Raw genomic sequence first — 15,333 nt, forward strand, 5'->3', positions numbered from 1 at the left:
GTCTTTCCACTGCATTTATGGTATGTTTCCATGAACAGTTTGTCGTAACGTAGCCACACGTGTTCATTCATCTTTTCCCCTCTGTTGCAGTTTGTCTCGTTAAACAAATGCTTTTTCGCCCTGAGATCCTAATGGTGCTCTCCCATACCCTCTCCATAAAAGCTTTGTAGTTTCATCTTTCACATTAAGTAGCCCCTTATCTGCCGCTGCGTTATATGACAAAATCCGAATTCCCATGGTTTTGTCATAAATCTTGGTATCTTGCAGGGCAAGTCGCCGCCTTTTTTTCGTTAAGAATTCTCCACAATTCTTGGCCCTTACTGTTCTACATAAATGTAAAATTCTGTTTGTAGAACTAAAAAAAAAAACCTGTTGGGATTTTGATTCTGTTTGCAGTGACGATAGCTCAATTTGAGGACAGTAGTCATCCATACACGCTGAGTGTCCCTGCTCAAGAATGTGTCATCTTTCCGTTAACCTATGCCTTAAATGTCTCTCGACGAAATTTTGTAATCGTTACCTTTAAGGTAATTCTCGTGTCTTTAAGATTTATTCCTAGGTATTTTAATTTTGGACTCCTAGTATAAACGATATTTTAAAATTATATTTTCTGGGGAAATGGAATTGATTTCTGTTTATTGATGTTATATCAAGCATCTCTGCTGAATTAACTTATTAATTGCAATAATTTATCTGTGCTCTCCTTTGGATTTGCTATGTACATGGTCATCATCTACAAATTTATAATAGTTTTATTTCTTCCTTCTCTTTTTTTTTTTTTTCTAATGCATTTTATTGCTGTTTTTTTCTTGCCGCACTGGCTAGGACTTGCAGTTTGATGTTGAATAAGGTGGTAATGACAGGTACCCTTATCTTGTCTGATCTTTTTAAAAAAAAATTTTTTTTTATTGTTATTTTTGAGAGACAGTGTGAGCAGGGGAGGGGCAGAGAGAGAGGGAGACCCACAATCCAAAGCAGGCTCCAGTCTCTGAGCTGTCAGCACAGATCCCGACGCGGGGCTCGAACCCACAAACCGCGAGATCATGACCTGAGCCGAAGTCAGACACCCGACTGACTAAGCCACCCAGGCACCCCATCTTGTCCGATCTTAAAGGCGATACTATAACATTTCACCACTAAACATAATATTTGCTGTGAGTTTTTGTGGATTCTATTTATGTAGTTAAAGAAGTTCCCTTCTTTTTGTTTTAAGTTTATTTAATAATTTTTTTAGTAATCTCTATACCCAGTGTGGGACTCGAACTCACAACCCCGAGATCAAGAGTCACATGCTCTTACAGCTGAGCCAGAGAAACCCCTAAAGAAATTCCATTCTATTCCTAATTGGTTAAGGGGATTTGACGTAATGGCTATAACATTTTGTGAACTGCTTTTTCTAACCCTGTTAAAGATGATTCTATTTCTTTCCATTGAAATGTTAAAGCGGTGAATATATTAGTTGCTAATGTTAAGCCAGCCTAGTATTACTGAGAAAAGCCCAACACAAGGTATTATCTTTTCCAGTATATCCACTGCTTAATTTTGTTTGAACACATATTGGTTATTGTTGATGTGTCTCTGTGATTGACATTGGCCTTCAGTTTTCCTTTCTCACGTTTTTGCTGACCATGCTCTGTGCTTTGGCTAGTTTCATAAAATGACTTAGGAAGTAATCCTTCCTGTTTATCCTCTGGAAGAGTTAGTGTAAGATTGGAATTCTCTGATCCTTGAAGATTTGATTTAAATCTCCCTTGAACATCTGGGCTGAGTGTTTTCTTTGTGACGAGATTTGTACCTATGATTTTTCTAGTGGTAAGAGGGATATTAAGGTTTTCCATTCCTTAGTTAAGTCATAGTTGTCTGGGTACATATCCGCTTCATGTAAATTCTTTAAATTATTGTCCTAAAATTCATAATATTCTCTTGTCTGTTTACTCTCTGCAGAATCTATGATTATGTCCCCCTTGTCATTTCTATTCATTTCCATTTGTGCTTTCTGAATACTTTGATTAATCTTGCCAGAGATTTACAAAGAAGTATCTTATAAACTCCTTGATCCTCTCGATCACAATTTAATTTCTATTTCAGTGACTTATTCTTTTATGTTTATTATGTCCTTCTATTTCCTTGGATTTATTTTTTCTCCTAGGCTAAGTTAAGGTTGATGCTTGGCTTATTCACTTTGAGCTGTCTTTGTTAATGTAATATTTAAAGCAATGTAAAATATTTAAATGTAATTAATATAAATATTAAATGATATAATTAATTTACAAATTCCCTTCTTGGTACAATTTTATCTACATCTCACAGGACTTCATATGTAATATTTTCATTATAATTTAGTTCTAAGTCTTTAAAAACTTTTTTTTTAATGTTTATTTTTGAGAGACAGAGACAGAGTGTGAGTGGGGTGGGGCAGAGAGAGAGAGAAAGACACAGAATCTGAAGAGGCTCCAGGCTCTGAGCTGTCAGCACAGAGCCCGACGCGGGGCTCGAACTCACAAGCCGTGAGATCATGACCTGAGCCGAAGTCGGACGCTTAACCAACTGAGCCACCCAGGCGCCCCTAGTTCTAAGTATTTTTAATACCCGTTATGATGTGTTTATATATATATTTAATATTGTCACACATACGGTTCTTCCAGGTATATATTTTTTTTAAGTTTTTCATTTTAACCCCAGGATGGTCCATACACAGTGTGATATTAGATTCAGATGTCCAATATAGCGATTCAACGTTTTGTATAGTACTCAGGGCTGATCGTGGTAAATGTACGCTTAGTCCCCATCACTCGTTTCACCCATCACCCCTCCCACCTCCACTCTGGTGACCATCAGTCTGTTCTCTACAGTTAAAGAGTCTGCTTTGTGGTTTGTCTCCTTTTCCTTTAGTTTCGTTTCTAAAATTTCACATACAAGCAAAGTTATATGCTATTTGTCATTCTCTGACCTGTTTCGCTTAGCCTTATACTCTCTAGCTTCCTCTGTGTTGTTGCAAATGGCAAGATTTCATTCTTTTCATAGCTGAATAATATTCCATTGTGTGTGTGTGTGTGTGTGTGTGTGTGTGTGTGTGTGTATCTATCTCACCTCTTCTTTATCCATTCATCAGTTGATGGACACTTGGGCTGCTTCCATAGTTTGGCTCTTATAAATAGTGCTGCTGTAAAAATACAGCCGCATATATCCTTTCTAATTAGTATTTTGTATTTGGGGGGTAAATGCCCAGTAGTGTGATTACTGGATCATAGGGCAGTTCTCTTTTTAACTTAAAAACTTTTTTAAATGTTTATTTATTTTTGAGAGAGAGACAGAGACAGAGTGTGAGCAGGGGAGGGGCAGAGAGAGAGGGAGACACAGAATCCGAAGCAAGCTTCAGGCTCTGAGCTGTCAGCACAGAGCCTGACATAGGGCTGAAACTCATGAACTGTGAGATCATGACCTGAGCCGAAGTCAGATGTTTAACTGACTGAGCCACCCAAACGCCCCTATTTTTAACTTTTTTTTAAAAAAATGTTAATTTAGTTTTGAAAGAAAGAGAGCGTGCAAGCAGGGGAGGGACAGAAGAAGAGGGAGAGACAGAATCTGAAGCAGGCTCCATGCTGAGCAAGGAGCCCATCGTGGGGGCTTGATCTCATGACCATGAGATCATGACCTGAGCCAGAATAAAGACTCGGATGCTTAACCAACTGAGCCACCCAGGTGCCCCTATTTTTAACTTTTTCAGGAACCGCCATACCGTTTTCCAGAGTGGCTGCACCAATTTGCATTCCCACCAACAGTGCAGGAAGGTTCCCCTTTCCCCATATTCTCACCAACACCTGTTGTATCCTGTGTTGTTGACTTTAGCCTTTCTGACTGGTATGAGGTGATACGTCATTGTGGTTTTGATTTGCATTTCCCTGACGATGAGTGATGTTGAGCATCTTTTCATGTGTCTGTTGGCCATCTGTAGGTCGTCTTTGGAGATCTGTTCATGGCATCTGCCCATTTTTACTCGGATTATTGTTTTTTTTGGGTGTTGAATTGTACAAATTCATATAGTTTGGATACTAACCCTCTATTGGATATGTCCTTTGCAAATATCTTTTCCCATTCAGTATATTGTCTTTTAGTTTCATTGATTGTTTCCTGTGCTGTGCAGAAGCTTTGTTTGTGTTTTGATGTCGTCCAATAGTTTATTTTTGCTTTTGTTTCCTTTGCCTCAGGAGACTTAGCTAGAAAGATGTGATTAGGCCACTGTCAGAAAAATCACTGCCTGTGTTCTCTTCTAGGATTTTTATGATTTCAGGTCTCACGTTTAGTGTTGAATCTATTTTGAGTTTATTTTTGTGTCTGGTGTAAGAAAGTGGTCCAGTTTCATTCTTTTGCATATAGCTGTCCAGGTTTCCCAGCACCATTTGTTGAAGAGACTTTTTTCTCGTTGCATATTCTTGCCTCTTTTGTTGAGCATTGATTGACCATATAATCGTGGGTTTCTGGGCTTTCTATCCTGTTCCGTTGATCTATGTGTCTGTTTTTGTGCCAGTACCATACTGTTTTGATTACTGGAGCTTTGTAGTATAACTTGAAATCCAGAATTGTGATGCCTCCAGCTTTGTTTTTCTTTTTAAAGATCGTTTTGGCTGTTTGGATTCTTTCGGGGTTCCTTACAAATTTTAAGATTATTTGTTGTAGTTCTGTGAAAAATGCTGTAGTATTTTGGTAGGGATTGCATTAAGTCTGTAGATTGCTTTGGGTGGTATGGGCATTTTATTTTTTATTAAAAAATTTTTTTTTAACATTTATTTATTTTTGAGAGACAGAAACAGAGAATGAGCAGGGGAGGGGCAGAGAGAGAGGGAGACACAGAATCCGAAGCAGGCTCCAGGCTCCGAGCCGTCAGCACAGAGCCCGATGCGGGGCTCGAACCCACAATCCGTGAGATTGTGACCTGAGCCGAAGTCGGTGGCTTCATTGACTGAGCCACCCAGGCACCCCAGGGTAGTATGGGCATTTTAACAATATTTGTTCATGACCACGTGATACCTTTCCATTTGTCCGTGTCATCTTCAGTTGCTTTCATCTTCGTTTTATAGTTTGCAGGACACAGATCTTTCACCTCCTTGATTAAGTTTATTCCTAGGTATTTTATTATTTTTGGTACAATTGTAAATGGTATTGTTTTCTTAATTTCTCTTTCTGTTGCTTCACTATTGATGTATAGAAATGCAGTGGGTTCGTGTGTGTTGATCTTGTGTCCTGTGACCTTATTGAATTCATTTATCAATTCTAGTAGTTTTCTGGTGGCATCTTTGGGATTTCCCGTATATAGTGTCATGTCATCTGAAGTGAAAGTTTCACTACTTCCTTACTAATCTGGGTACCTTTTATTTATTTTTCTTGTTCATTTACTGTGGCTAGGACTTCCAGTACTTTGTTGAATAAAAGTGGTGAGTGGACATCCTTGTCTTGTTCCTGATCTTGGGGTGAAAGCTCTTGGGTTTTCACCATAGAGTATGATGTTAGCTGTGAGGTTTTCATATATGGCCTTTATTATGTTGAGGTATATTCCCTCTAAGCCTAGTTTGTTGAGGGTTTTGATCGTGAATGGACGTTATACGTTATTAAATGCTTTTTCTGCCTCTTTTGAAATGATCATATGGTTCTTATTTCTCTTAATGGGATGTGTCATGTTGATTGATTTGCAATTATTGAACCACCGTTGCATCCTGGGAATCCACTCGATCGTGGAAAATGACTTTTTTAATGTATTGCTGGATTTGGTTTGCTAATATTTTGTTGAGGATTTTTGCATCTGTGTTAATCATACATATTGGCCTATAGCATGGGTGTGGGTGTGGGTGTGTGGGTGGTATCTTTTCTGGTTTGGATATCAGGTAATGCAGATCTTGTAGAATGAATTTGGAAGTTTTCCTTCTATTTTTTTTGGAATAATTTGAGAAGAATAAGTATTCATTCTTTAAATATTTGGTAGAATTCACCTGTGAAGCCATCTGGTCCTGGACTTTTGTTTTTCTGGGAGTTTTTTGATTACTGATTCAATTTCATTGCCGGTAATTGGTTTGTTTAAATTTTCTGTTTCTTCCTTGTTTAGTTTTGTGAGGTTATATGTTTCCAGGAACTTATGCATTTTTTTCTAGGTTGTCCAATTTGTTGGTATATCATTTTTCATAATCTCCTATAATCTTTTGTATTTCTGTGATGTCAATTATTTCTCCTGTTTGATCTGATTTTGTTTGAGTTCTCTCTCTCTCTCTCTCTTTTGGTGAGTCTGGCTAAAGGTTTATCAAGTGTGTTGATCTTTTCAACGAACCAGCTTCTGGTTTCATTGAGGTGTTCTATGGCTTTTCTAGTTGTTATTTCATTTATTCCTTCTCTAATCTTTGTTGTTGCCTTCCTTCTACTGTTTTTGGGTTTTGTGGGTTCTTATTCTAGCTCCTTAGGTGTAAGGTTATTTATTTGAAATTTTTCTTGCTTCTTAAGTTTGGCCTGTATTACTATAAACTTCCCTCTTAGAACCACTTTTGCTGTGTGCCAAAGATTTTGGACCATTCTGTTTTATTTTCATCTGTCTCTATGGATTTTTGGATTTCCTTTTTGATATCTTGGTTGACCCATTCATTGTTTAGTAGCATGTCCTTTAATCTCCATAAATTTGTGTTCTTTCCAGATTTTTTTCTTAGGATTGATTTCTAGTTTCATAGCATTGTGGTCAGAAAAGATGCATGGAATAACTTCAGTCTCCTTGAATTTGTTGACATGTGTTTTGTGGCCTAATATGTGCTCTATCCTGAAGAATGTTCCATGTGCACTTGAAAAGAATGCATATTCTGCTGTTTTAGGATGGAATGTTGTGAATATATCTATTTAATGCATCTGGTCCCATGTGTCCTTCAAAGCCACTGTTTCCTTATTCACTCTCTGTTTGGATGGTCTGTCCATTGATACAAGTGGTGTGTTAAAGGTCTCTACTATTATTGTATTACTATCGATTATTTCCTTTGTTATTAACTGTTTTAAGTATTTTGGTGGTTCATGTTGGGTGCATAAATATTTACAACTGTTACCTCTCATTGGATTGTCCCATCAGTGATTACATAGTGTCTTTCTTTGTCTCTTGTTATCATCTTTGTTTTAATATCTATTTTGTCTAATACAGTAATTGCTAACCTGGCTTTCTTTCCACATTCATTTGTATGATAAATGTTTCTCCATCCCCTCACTTTCAGTCTTTAGGTGTCTTTGGGTCTGAAATGAGTCTCCTGTAGGCAGCATATAGGTGGGTCTTGTTTTCTTTTCGGTCACCCTGTGTCTTTTGATTGGAGCATTTAACCCGTGGACATTCAAAGCAATTATTGATAGGTATGTATTTATTGCCATTTTGTTACTTGTTTTATGGTTGTTTTTGTAGTTCTTCTCTGTTTCTTCTCTTGCTCTCTTCTCTCGTTGTAAGTTGGCTTTATCTTTACTGATATATATGGAGTCCTTTCTCTTCATTTTTTTTTTTTTTTTTTGCTTATCTATTACCGGTTTTTGATTTGTGGTTACCGTTAGACTTCTATGTAACATCTTCTGCATATAACAGACTATGGTAAGTTGATGGTTGCTTAATTTTGAACCCAATCTTCACTCCTCTCCCCTCCTTGTTTTAGGTATATGGTGTCATATTTTAATCCTTTTATTTTGTGAGTCCCTGGACTGATTTTTACAGATATACTTACTTTTACTGTGTTGTGCTTCCTACTTTCCTTAGTCTTGCTTATGGTCTTTCCTTTCCACTCAGTCCCCTTTAACATTTCTTGTAGGGCTGGTTTGTGGTCATGAATTCCTTTAAACTTTGTTGGTTTGAGAAACTCTTTATTTCTCCTTCTATTCTGAATGACTGCCTTGCTGGATAGAACATTCTTGGCTGCAGGTTTTTTCCTTTCAACACTTTGAATATATCATTCTACTCCCTTCTGACTTGCAAAGTTTCTGCTGAAAAATCTGCTCATAGCCTTATGGGGTTTCCCTTGTATGTAACTGCTCTCTTTTTTGCTTTAAAAATTCTCTCTTTAGTGCTACTTTTTGCCATCTTAATTACTACATGTCTTAGTGTGGACCTCCTTGCACTGATTTTGTTGGAGGATCTCTGTGCCTTCTGGATCCGGGTTTCTGTTTCCTTCCCCAGATTTGGGAAAATTTCAGCTATTATGTCTTCAAATAAATGTTCTGTCACCCTTTTCTTTCTCTTCTCCTTCTAGGATGCCTATAATGCACATGAAATTATGCTTGATGGTATCACTGAGGTCTCTAAGTCTATTCTTATTTTGCATAATTGTTTTTCACTCACCTGTTCAACTTGAAGACTTTCCATTATTCTGTCTTCCAGGTCATTGATTTATTCTTCTACCTCATCTTGTCTGCTGTTTATTCTGTTTAGCATATTTTTATTTCATTCATCATGTACTTCATCTCTGATTAGTTCCTTTTTGTTGCACTGTTAAGGACCTCACTGATATCCTCCACTCTTTTCTCAAATCCAGTGAGCATCTTTATGACTATTACTTTAAATTCTCTATCAGACATATTACTTACGTCAGTTTTGCTTGGGTCTCTTGCTGTGGTTTGGTCCTGTTCTTTCATTTGGGACATAGTCCTCTGTCTCCTCATTTTATCTAACTCTGTGTCTGTTTCTCTGTGTTAGGACAGACAGCTGTTTACTGCACTTGAAAGTAGTACAGTGAAGAAGGAGGACCCTCTTATGAAGAAGAGGTTCTCTAGTTCCTGGTAGTGCAGTGTCCCCTGTTCACCAGGACCTGGTGCTTCAGGGATGTGTCCTATGTGTGATGTGTGTGCCCATCTGTTGTGGCTGAGTCGCTTTTTCCTTCAGTCCAGTCATCTGCGGTGATTCTCCTTGCTTACTCTGGGCAGGGTTTGGTTCCTGTGGTGTTAATAGGCCACTCTTAGGATGCCTTGGACTTGACTTGAGTCAGACCAGGCGTTTGCCAGAGATGCAATAGCACCAAACTGCATGGCACCTTCCCTGTGTTGTCCCCTGAGAATCTTTCATTGGTGGGCGGGGCCTGTGGTCAGACCAGATGCCCATCTCCAGCCCACTGCCAGGGCCACAGGCCGACTGCCAGGGCCACAGGCCGACTGCTGTGGGTGGCTATCTTTCCCCTCCAGGGAAGAAGTCCCTTTGGGGTGGTGCTGGCCACCATATGGATTGCTGGCACACTCCCAGGCCTGTGGCATTGCCTTGTGTGGGCTCTGGCCAAGAGCGTATTGGGGAGCATGGTAACCAAACACAACATGGTGGGAACAGAATGGCGGGGCAGCTGAGCTAGCAAATTAGGTAGCAAGTTCCACACGTGGCTGTGTGTTTATGCTGGGGGGTGGGGGAAGGAACTGGCACCTGCCAGTTTCTTGGTTCCTGGAGGAGTTCCCCAGCTATTTCTGTGTCTCTGGGACATGCTGTAACATTAGTAAGTAACTCTCCCTCCTATATCCTCCAGGCACCTTTCAAAGTGCTGCTTCTCTGCTGCATCTCCTTGGGCTTTTTGTTGTGCTGTCTCTTTAAGGGCAGGTACTCAGTTTCCCCTTGGCCTCCCCGCCCTCCCAGAGCCAAGCCCACTGACTTTTTAAAAGTCCAGGTTTCAAGTTCCACTAGTTGTAAGAGCTCACAAAATTTAAACCCTCTGGTTTTCAAAGCCTAATGTTACGAGGATTAATGGTCTCCATGTGGGCTCTCTGGTGGGGGGTGGGGGGTGTGTTTCTCTTCCTTCACTGTGCCCTCAGTTTCCTCCCTCCTGTGGACAGTCTGAAAAGTCCATGTAGTTCTGACCATGTCTCTGCCCTTCCTACCCTCTTGGATGTGGCCTCTTCTATTTAGTTATATTCCACTTTGATGGCAGCTTGTCAATTTCGCCTTGTAATTCTGTCACTTTTTGCTTCGTGTATTTTAAGGTTGTGTTACATGAGCATACACAGCTTGACTTTTTATATCTTTCCAGCAAATTGGAACTTTCAGCCACACATTAAAATCGTCTTTATTACTAACTATATTTCTCATATTAAAGCCTGTTTTGTCTTATATTAATATAACTAAACCAATTTCCTCTGTATGATATGAGCTTGGCGTCGCTCATTGTATCCTTTGACTTTTAATCTTTCTGCGCCTTTATATTAGAGATACTTTTTAATGATCGGCATAGAACTGAATGTTTTATTCACCTTAATATATATCTTTTAGCTGGGGGGGGGGGTTCATTAATATCTATTCTGCTACCATTTTATTATATAGTTTCTATTCTTTTTTTTTTTCTTGCCTCCTTTGAGGTTGAATTTTACATTGTTTTTTTTTTTTTTTTAATTCTCTTTTTTTCCTTGTGCTAATTTGGATGTTATATGATCGAGGTCTACTGTTCTTATGGTTACCATAGCTATTTTAAATTTTTTTTTAACGTTTATTTATTTTTGAGACAGAGAGAGACAGAGCATGAACGGGGGAGGGGCAGAGAGAGAGGGAGACACAGAATCGGAAGCAGGCTCCAGGCTCCGAGCCATCAGCCCAGAGCCCGACGCGGGGCTCGAACTCACCGACCGTGAGATTGTGACCTGAGCCGAAGTCGGACGCGTAACCGACTGAGCCACCCAGGCGCCCCTACCATAGCTATTTTAATAAGCATCCTTGAAAGGAATAAATGTGTCAGTACTGGTACTCTCCTCACAGTCAATAGGAAGTCTTTAGAATAGTTTGATCTCAACCATTGATTCATCAAATTATGTTCTCCTTCCCAGCAATTTCAGTTATGCTCTATTATTTATTTAATCACCACAATTCTACTTCATTTTTATATACTCAATGTTTATTTAAATCTGCCTACATATTTACCAATACCTTTTGCTCGTTGCATCTGTCTACACTACAGACCACTTTCCTGAGTTACGGTCATTAGAAGTTCCATTATTTTAAGAGTCTATGGGTGAAATTCTCATTCTTTCTTTGCCTGAAAATGCATGTATTTTCTGCTTTTACTTGGGGGCAAAAATGGCTTTGTAGACAAGGGATTTCTAGGATAAAAGCTCTTTTCTGTGAGTTTATTGAAAACAGCATTCCACCATGTTCCAGACGCCATTTTTACTTCTGAGTACTCAGCCATCTGCGTTTTGGGGGGATTTTTGCTTTTTGGTTTGGTTGGTTTGGTTTGGTTTGGTAGAAGTCAGTCTTTGCTCTACAGCTAATTGGCTAATTTTAAGATCTGCATTTTCTTTTTGGTAAAGGTATCAGTAGGAAGGACCTTGAGGGTTTCTTGATATGCCAACTGGAATTTGGTGGGTTTTCTCAAACTTACATTGTCTTTCAGCAATTCAAGAAAATTCTCAGCCAAGATCTTCTTGCTTCTTGCTCATTCTCTCTCTCTTGCTTTCTTCTGAGCTCTTACTAAACTTGCGTGAGGGTTTTTTTTTGTTGTCACCATCGTCCATGTATTTTAATGAATTTCATAATTTACAGCTTTCTGTCTCCACCAGTTTGGGTAACGTCTCCGCTTTTATCACCCAGTGGTCTCATTCTCTCAGCTTTGTTTAAATCTCCCGTTGAATCCATTCATTGAGCTTTAAATTTTAATTATACGTTCCAGTTTTAGACCTTCTGTTTCATTTTTATAAAATTTTGCTTACTCATTTTTGTATTTTCTTGTTCTTTGCTCAAATATCAAGGGTTCTCTTTCATTCAATTTTTTCAGTTTTTTAAAAAATTTTTAAAAAAATGCTTATTTTTGAGAGAGAGACAGATTGTCAGTGGGAGAGAAGCAGAGAGAAAGGGAGACAGAATCAGGCCTGAAGCAGGCTTCAGGCTCCAAGCCATCAGCCCAGAGCCCGATGCAGGGCTGGAACCCACGAACTACGAGATCATGACCTGAGCTGAAGTCAGATGCTGAACTGACTGAGCCACCCAGGTGCCCCTCAATTTTTTTCAGTTTTAGAGTACATTCATTAGAAGATGATCTTAAGACAACTTCTGCTTTGACAGTTTAAAACTGTTTTGTTTCTCTGTGCCATAGATTAAGGGTAACATAAAGACCTACCAACAATTACTAGCTTCTTTCTCCTGGAATTGGCTGTCGGCGTAGCACAGTATGATCATTTTTGAATTGCTGAAACACATATTAAAGGCTTTGTCTATGCTTCTCTTCACAAAGTAATGCCATCACAGCCTATAATTTTCAGTAGGTTTTGTCACTTCTCAGAAGGCAAAGGTCCATGCACGATCACAGAGTCTGGATATATTTGGAGAGCTTCTGAAATCGCCTCTCTTCCTGCCAGTGCAGGCAATGCTGAATTTATATTAGAACTTAAAATACGAGGTCAGGGGCAGGAACTGTGACCTACGGAGACTAGGTGCTTGTTTAGGCTTCTGAAGGGTGATTCCTAACAGCGAACATTTCTGCCTCTTTTTTTAAGTTTTGTTTACTTAAGTGATCTCTACACCCAACATGGGGCTCGAACTCCCAACCCTGAGATCAAGAGTCACACGCTCTTCCGACCAAGCCACGTAGGCACCTCAAGAGCATTTCTGTCTTAACTGATACATTGTGCTCAGAAGGATGAAGGTATTTTTTCTTAGTCTTGAATTGGTGTCTGAGAAACTACGAGGAAGGCACTTTTTCCTGCTACATGGGTCAGAGACAATTAAACAAGACACTTCAACAGGAACTTCTTGTTTTTTTTAAATATGTTAAAGATTGCGATTTTATAGTTGGACTTCCAGTATTTGAAGTCTTTGCAGGTTGGATCCCACTGCTTCTGCTGGCTCCGACTCTTGGTGACTTTTTTCCTTGTGTATTTTACGACTTTTGATTGTAAGCGTCACGTTCCTTGGGATTTTATTTGCGGGAATCCTTTGAGGATTGGAATCTGGTTGCATTCCTCCAGGAAAGGTCTGTATCTGTTTCTGCCAGTCTTCGAGGGGCTCTTCCAACCCCAGACCACTTATACTTCAACTTGCAGGGGTGTACTTAGTGCCCAGGAGAAAGCAGGAAACTTCCATCCTTGCCCTTTCTGTGTTTTGTTTCTCATACGCCCTTACGGTGTCGCGATTTCACATGCGGCTTCCTACCAGCCTCCTCACCTCGTGGGGGCCCCAGGCTGAATCACCAGGTCCCCACATCCCACAAAGCAATCAGAATAGCAGCTCAAGGTCTCCAGTGTTGAGTAGAAACCATCACAGGAAAGACCGCTGGGAGCCTTGCACAGTGCTTGCTTTCACTACACCTTCAGCCTCCAGAGATTCCTTGATTTCTTGCCACTTTAGCGACGCATTTTCATGGTTTGGGCGGGGGGGTTATTTATCCATATTATCGCATGCATTGTACAGTTGTCTCCAACTTCCTCTCCCGCTTACTCGGCAGTCAGGGCTTTCCTGGACCACTCCACCGAAACCACCCTTGTCAAGATCACCAGTGATGGTCATATGGCCGAATCCTGTGGCCATGACCACCTTCATCTTACTTGTACCCATCAGCAGCGTTTGGCATAGCTGATTATTCTGTCTTTCCCAAAGAGCTTCTTCGTGTGGCTTTCGGGATACCTCACTTTTATTATTTTTCTTCGGTCTCACTGGCCGTGCCCTCTTGGTCTCTTTGGCTGGGCTCATCTCCTCTTCTAGGCATCAAGATGTTAGCATTTCCGAAATCTCAATCCTGAACTCTATCTACATTCTTATTCCAGATGATACCTAACTCGTCCCTGTAAATGCACCTGTGTGCCGATAACTACCCAATTTATATTTTCAGCCTCGGCTCTCCGGAACTCAAGACTTCCAGGCAACTGACCCACAGATATCCCCCTTAGGTGTCCAGTGTCTGTGAGGCATCTTACACACAATACATTTAAGACTTACTCCTCCTCCACCTTCTCCGTCCAGAAAACCCCAGTCTTCTCCAGTTCTTCCCCAAATCTATACATGACATCACCATTGACCCCATCTCCAGGAGTTGTTATTGATTTCTCTCATCCCCTCGTGTCTCCCCTCCAGTCCATCAGTGGGTCCTCTAGCATCTCCGTGTGAAATTACCTTGAACCTGACCACCGCTCCAGTCCACCTTCCAGGCCAAAGTCAACATCATCATCATCTTCTGTCACAGCCATTAGAGCCCCTAAATGCCCTCCTGGCTTCCATTCCTGTCTCTCCATATCCAATGCCACGATCACCACCTCCGGCTACAACTTGTTCTCCTCCAGCTACAGATCTTTTGAAAATATACTTCTCCGGGGCCTTCGGTGGCTCAGTCAGTTAAGCGTCCCACTTGCGCTCACGTCTTGATCTCACGGTGCGTGGGTTTGAGCCCTGCGTCGGGCTCTGTGCTGACAGCTCGGAGCCTGGAGCCTGCTTCGGATTCTGTGTCTCCCTCTCTCTCTCTCTGCCCCTCCCCTGCTCATGCTCTGTCTCTCCTTGTCTCAAAAATAAAACATTAAAAAAAAATTTTTTTTTGAAAACATACTTCTCCAACTCAGATTTCTCGTGCTAACGATGAAATCTGGACTCCTCGCCCTGGCGAACAAGGCCCTGCAGCGTCTGGCCCCTGTTGATTCCCCCACCCCTCCTCCGTGATTTCCCCGATTCCTCTTCTGTTTCTGCCCGCTGACCTTTCTCCTTTCCTTCAAATATGTCAGACTGAATCCAGCCTCGGTGCCTTGACTCATGCTGTGCCCTGTACTCAAAAGCTCTTCTCCTGTTTCTTTCTGTGGCTTACTCCTTCACACAATTTCCATTTCTGCTCAAATAGCACCTCTGTAGAAAGGCCTTCACTGACCACTCCATAGAAAACTGGACTCTCCTTAGTCTCTGTCCCCTTATAGCTCTCAAAGCCATGTGAAACTATACAATTTATTTCATTGATTTGTTTCCTATTTTTCCCATGAGAATGTACCTTCATTTCCCTTATTTATCATTCTTTTTTTTTTAATGTTTTTTTTTTTTTTTTTAACATTTATTCACCTTTGAGAGACAGAGCACAAGTGGGGGAGGGGCAGAGAGAGGAAGACACAGAATCCGAAGCAGGCTCCAGGCTCCGAGCTGTCAGCATAGAGCCCCATGCAGGGCTCGAACCCGTGAGCCGTGAGATCATGACCTGAGCTGAAGTCAGCTGCTTAACCGACTGAGCCACCCGGGCGCCCCTCTCTCATTTATCATTCTGTCCCCAGAAACTGGAGGCATGGTTGGACTCAAATATTTGATACATTGATCTATCTCATGCTATGTAATAGATGCTCAATAAATATTTTTGAAATAAAGACTGAATCTCACTTAACTCCCACCATAACCAGTGAGTTTTTCCAATCATA

General features: G+C 40.5%; 1 protein-coding gene across 1 annotated transcript in view; it reads left to right on the top strand.

Annotated features, from left to right (window-relative positions):
• DNAH9 (dynein axonemal heavy chain 9) overlaps positions 1 to 15,333 on the top strand; it is a 280,228-nt gene that overhangs the window by 58,841 nt on the left and 206,054 nt on the right. The window lies entirely within an intron of this gene.

Source organism: Lynx canadensis, chromosome E1 (assembly GCF_007474595.2).
Source record: "Lynx canadensis isolate LIC74 chromosome E1, mLynCan4.pri.v2, whole genome shotgun sequence".
In the NCBI taxonomy this organism is placed as follows: domain Eukaryota; kingdom Metazoa; phylum Chordata; class Mammalia; order Carnivora; family Felidae; genus Lynx; species Lynx canadensis.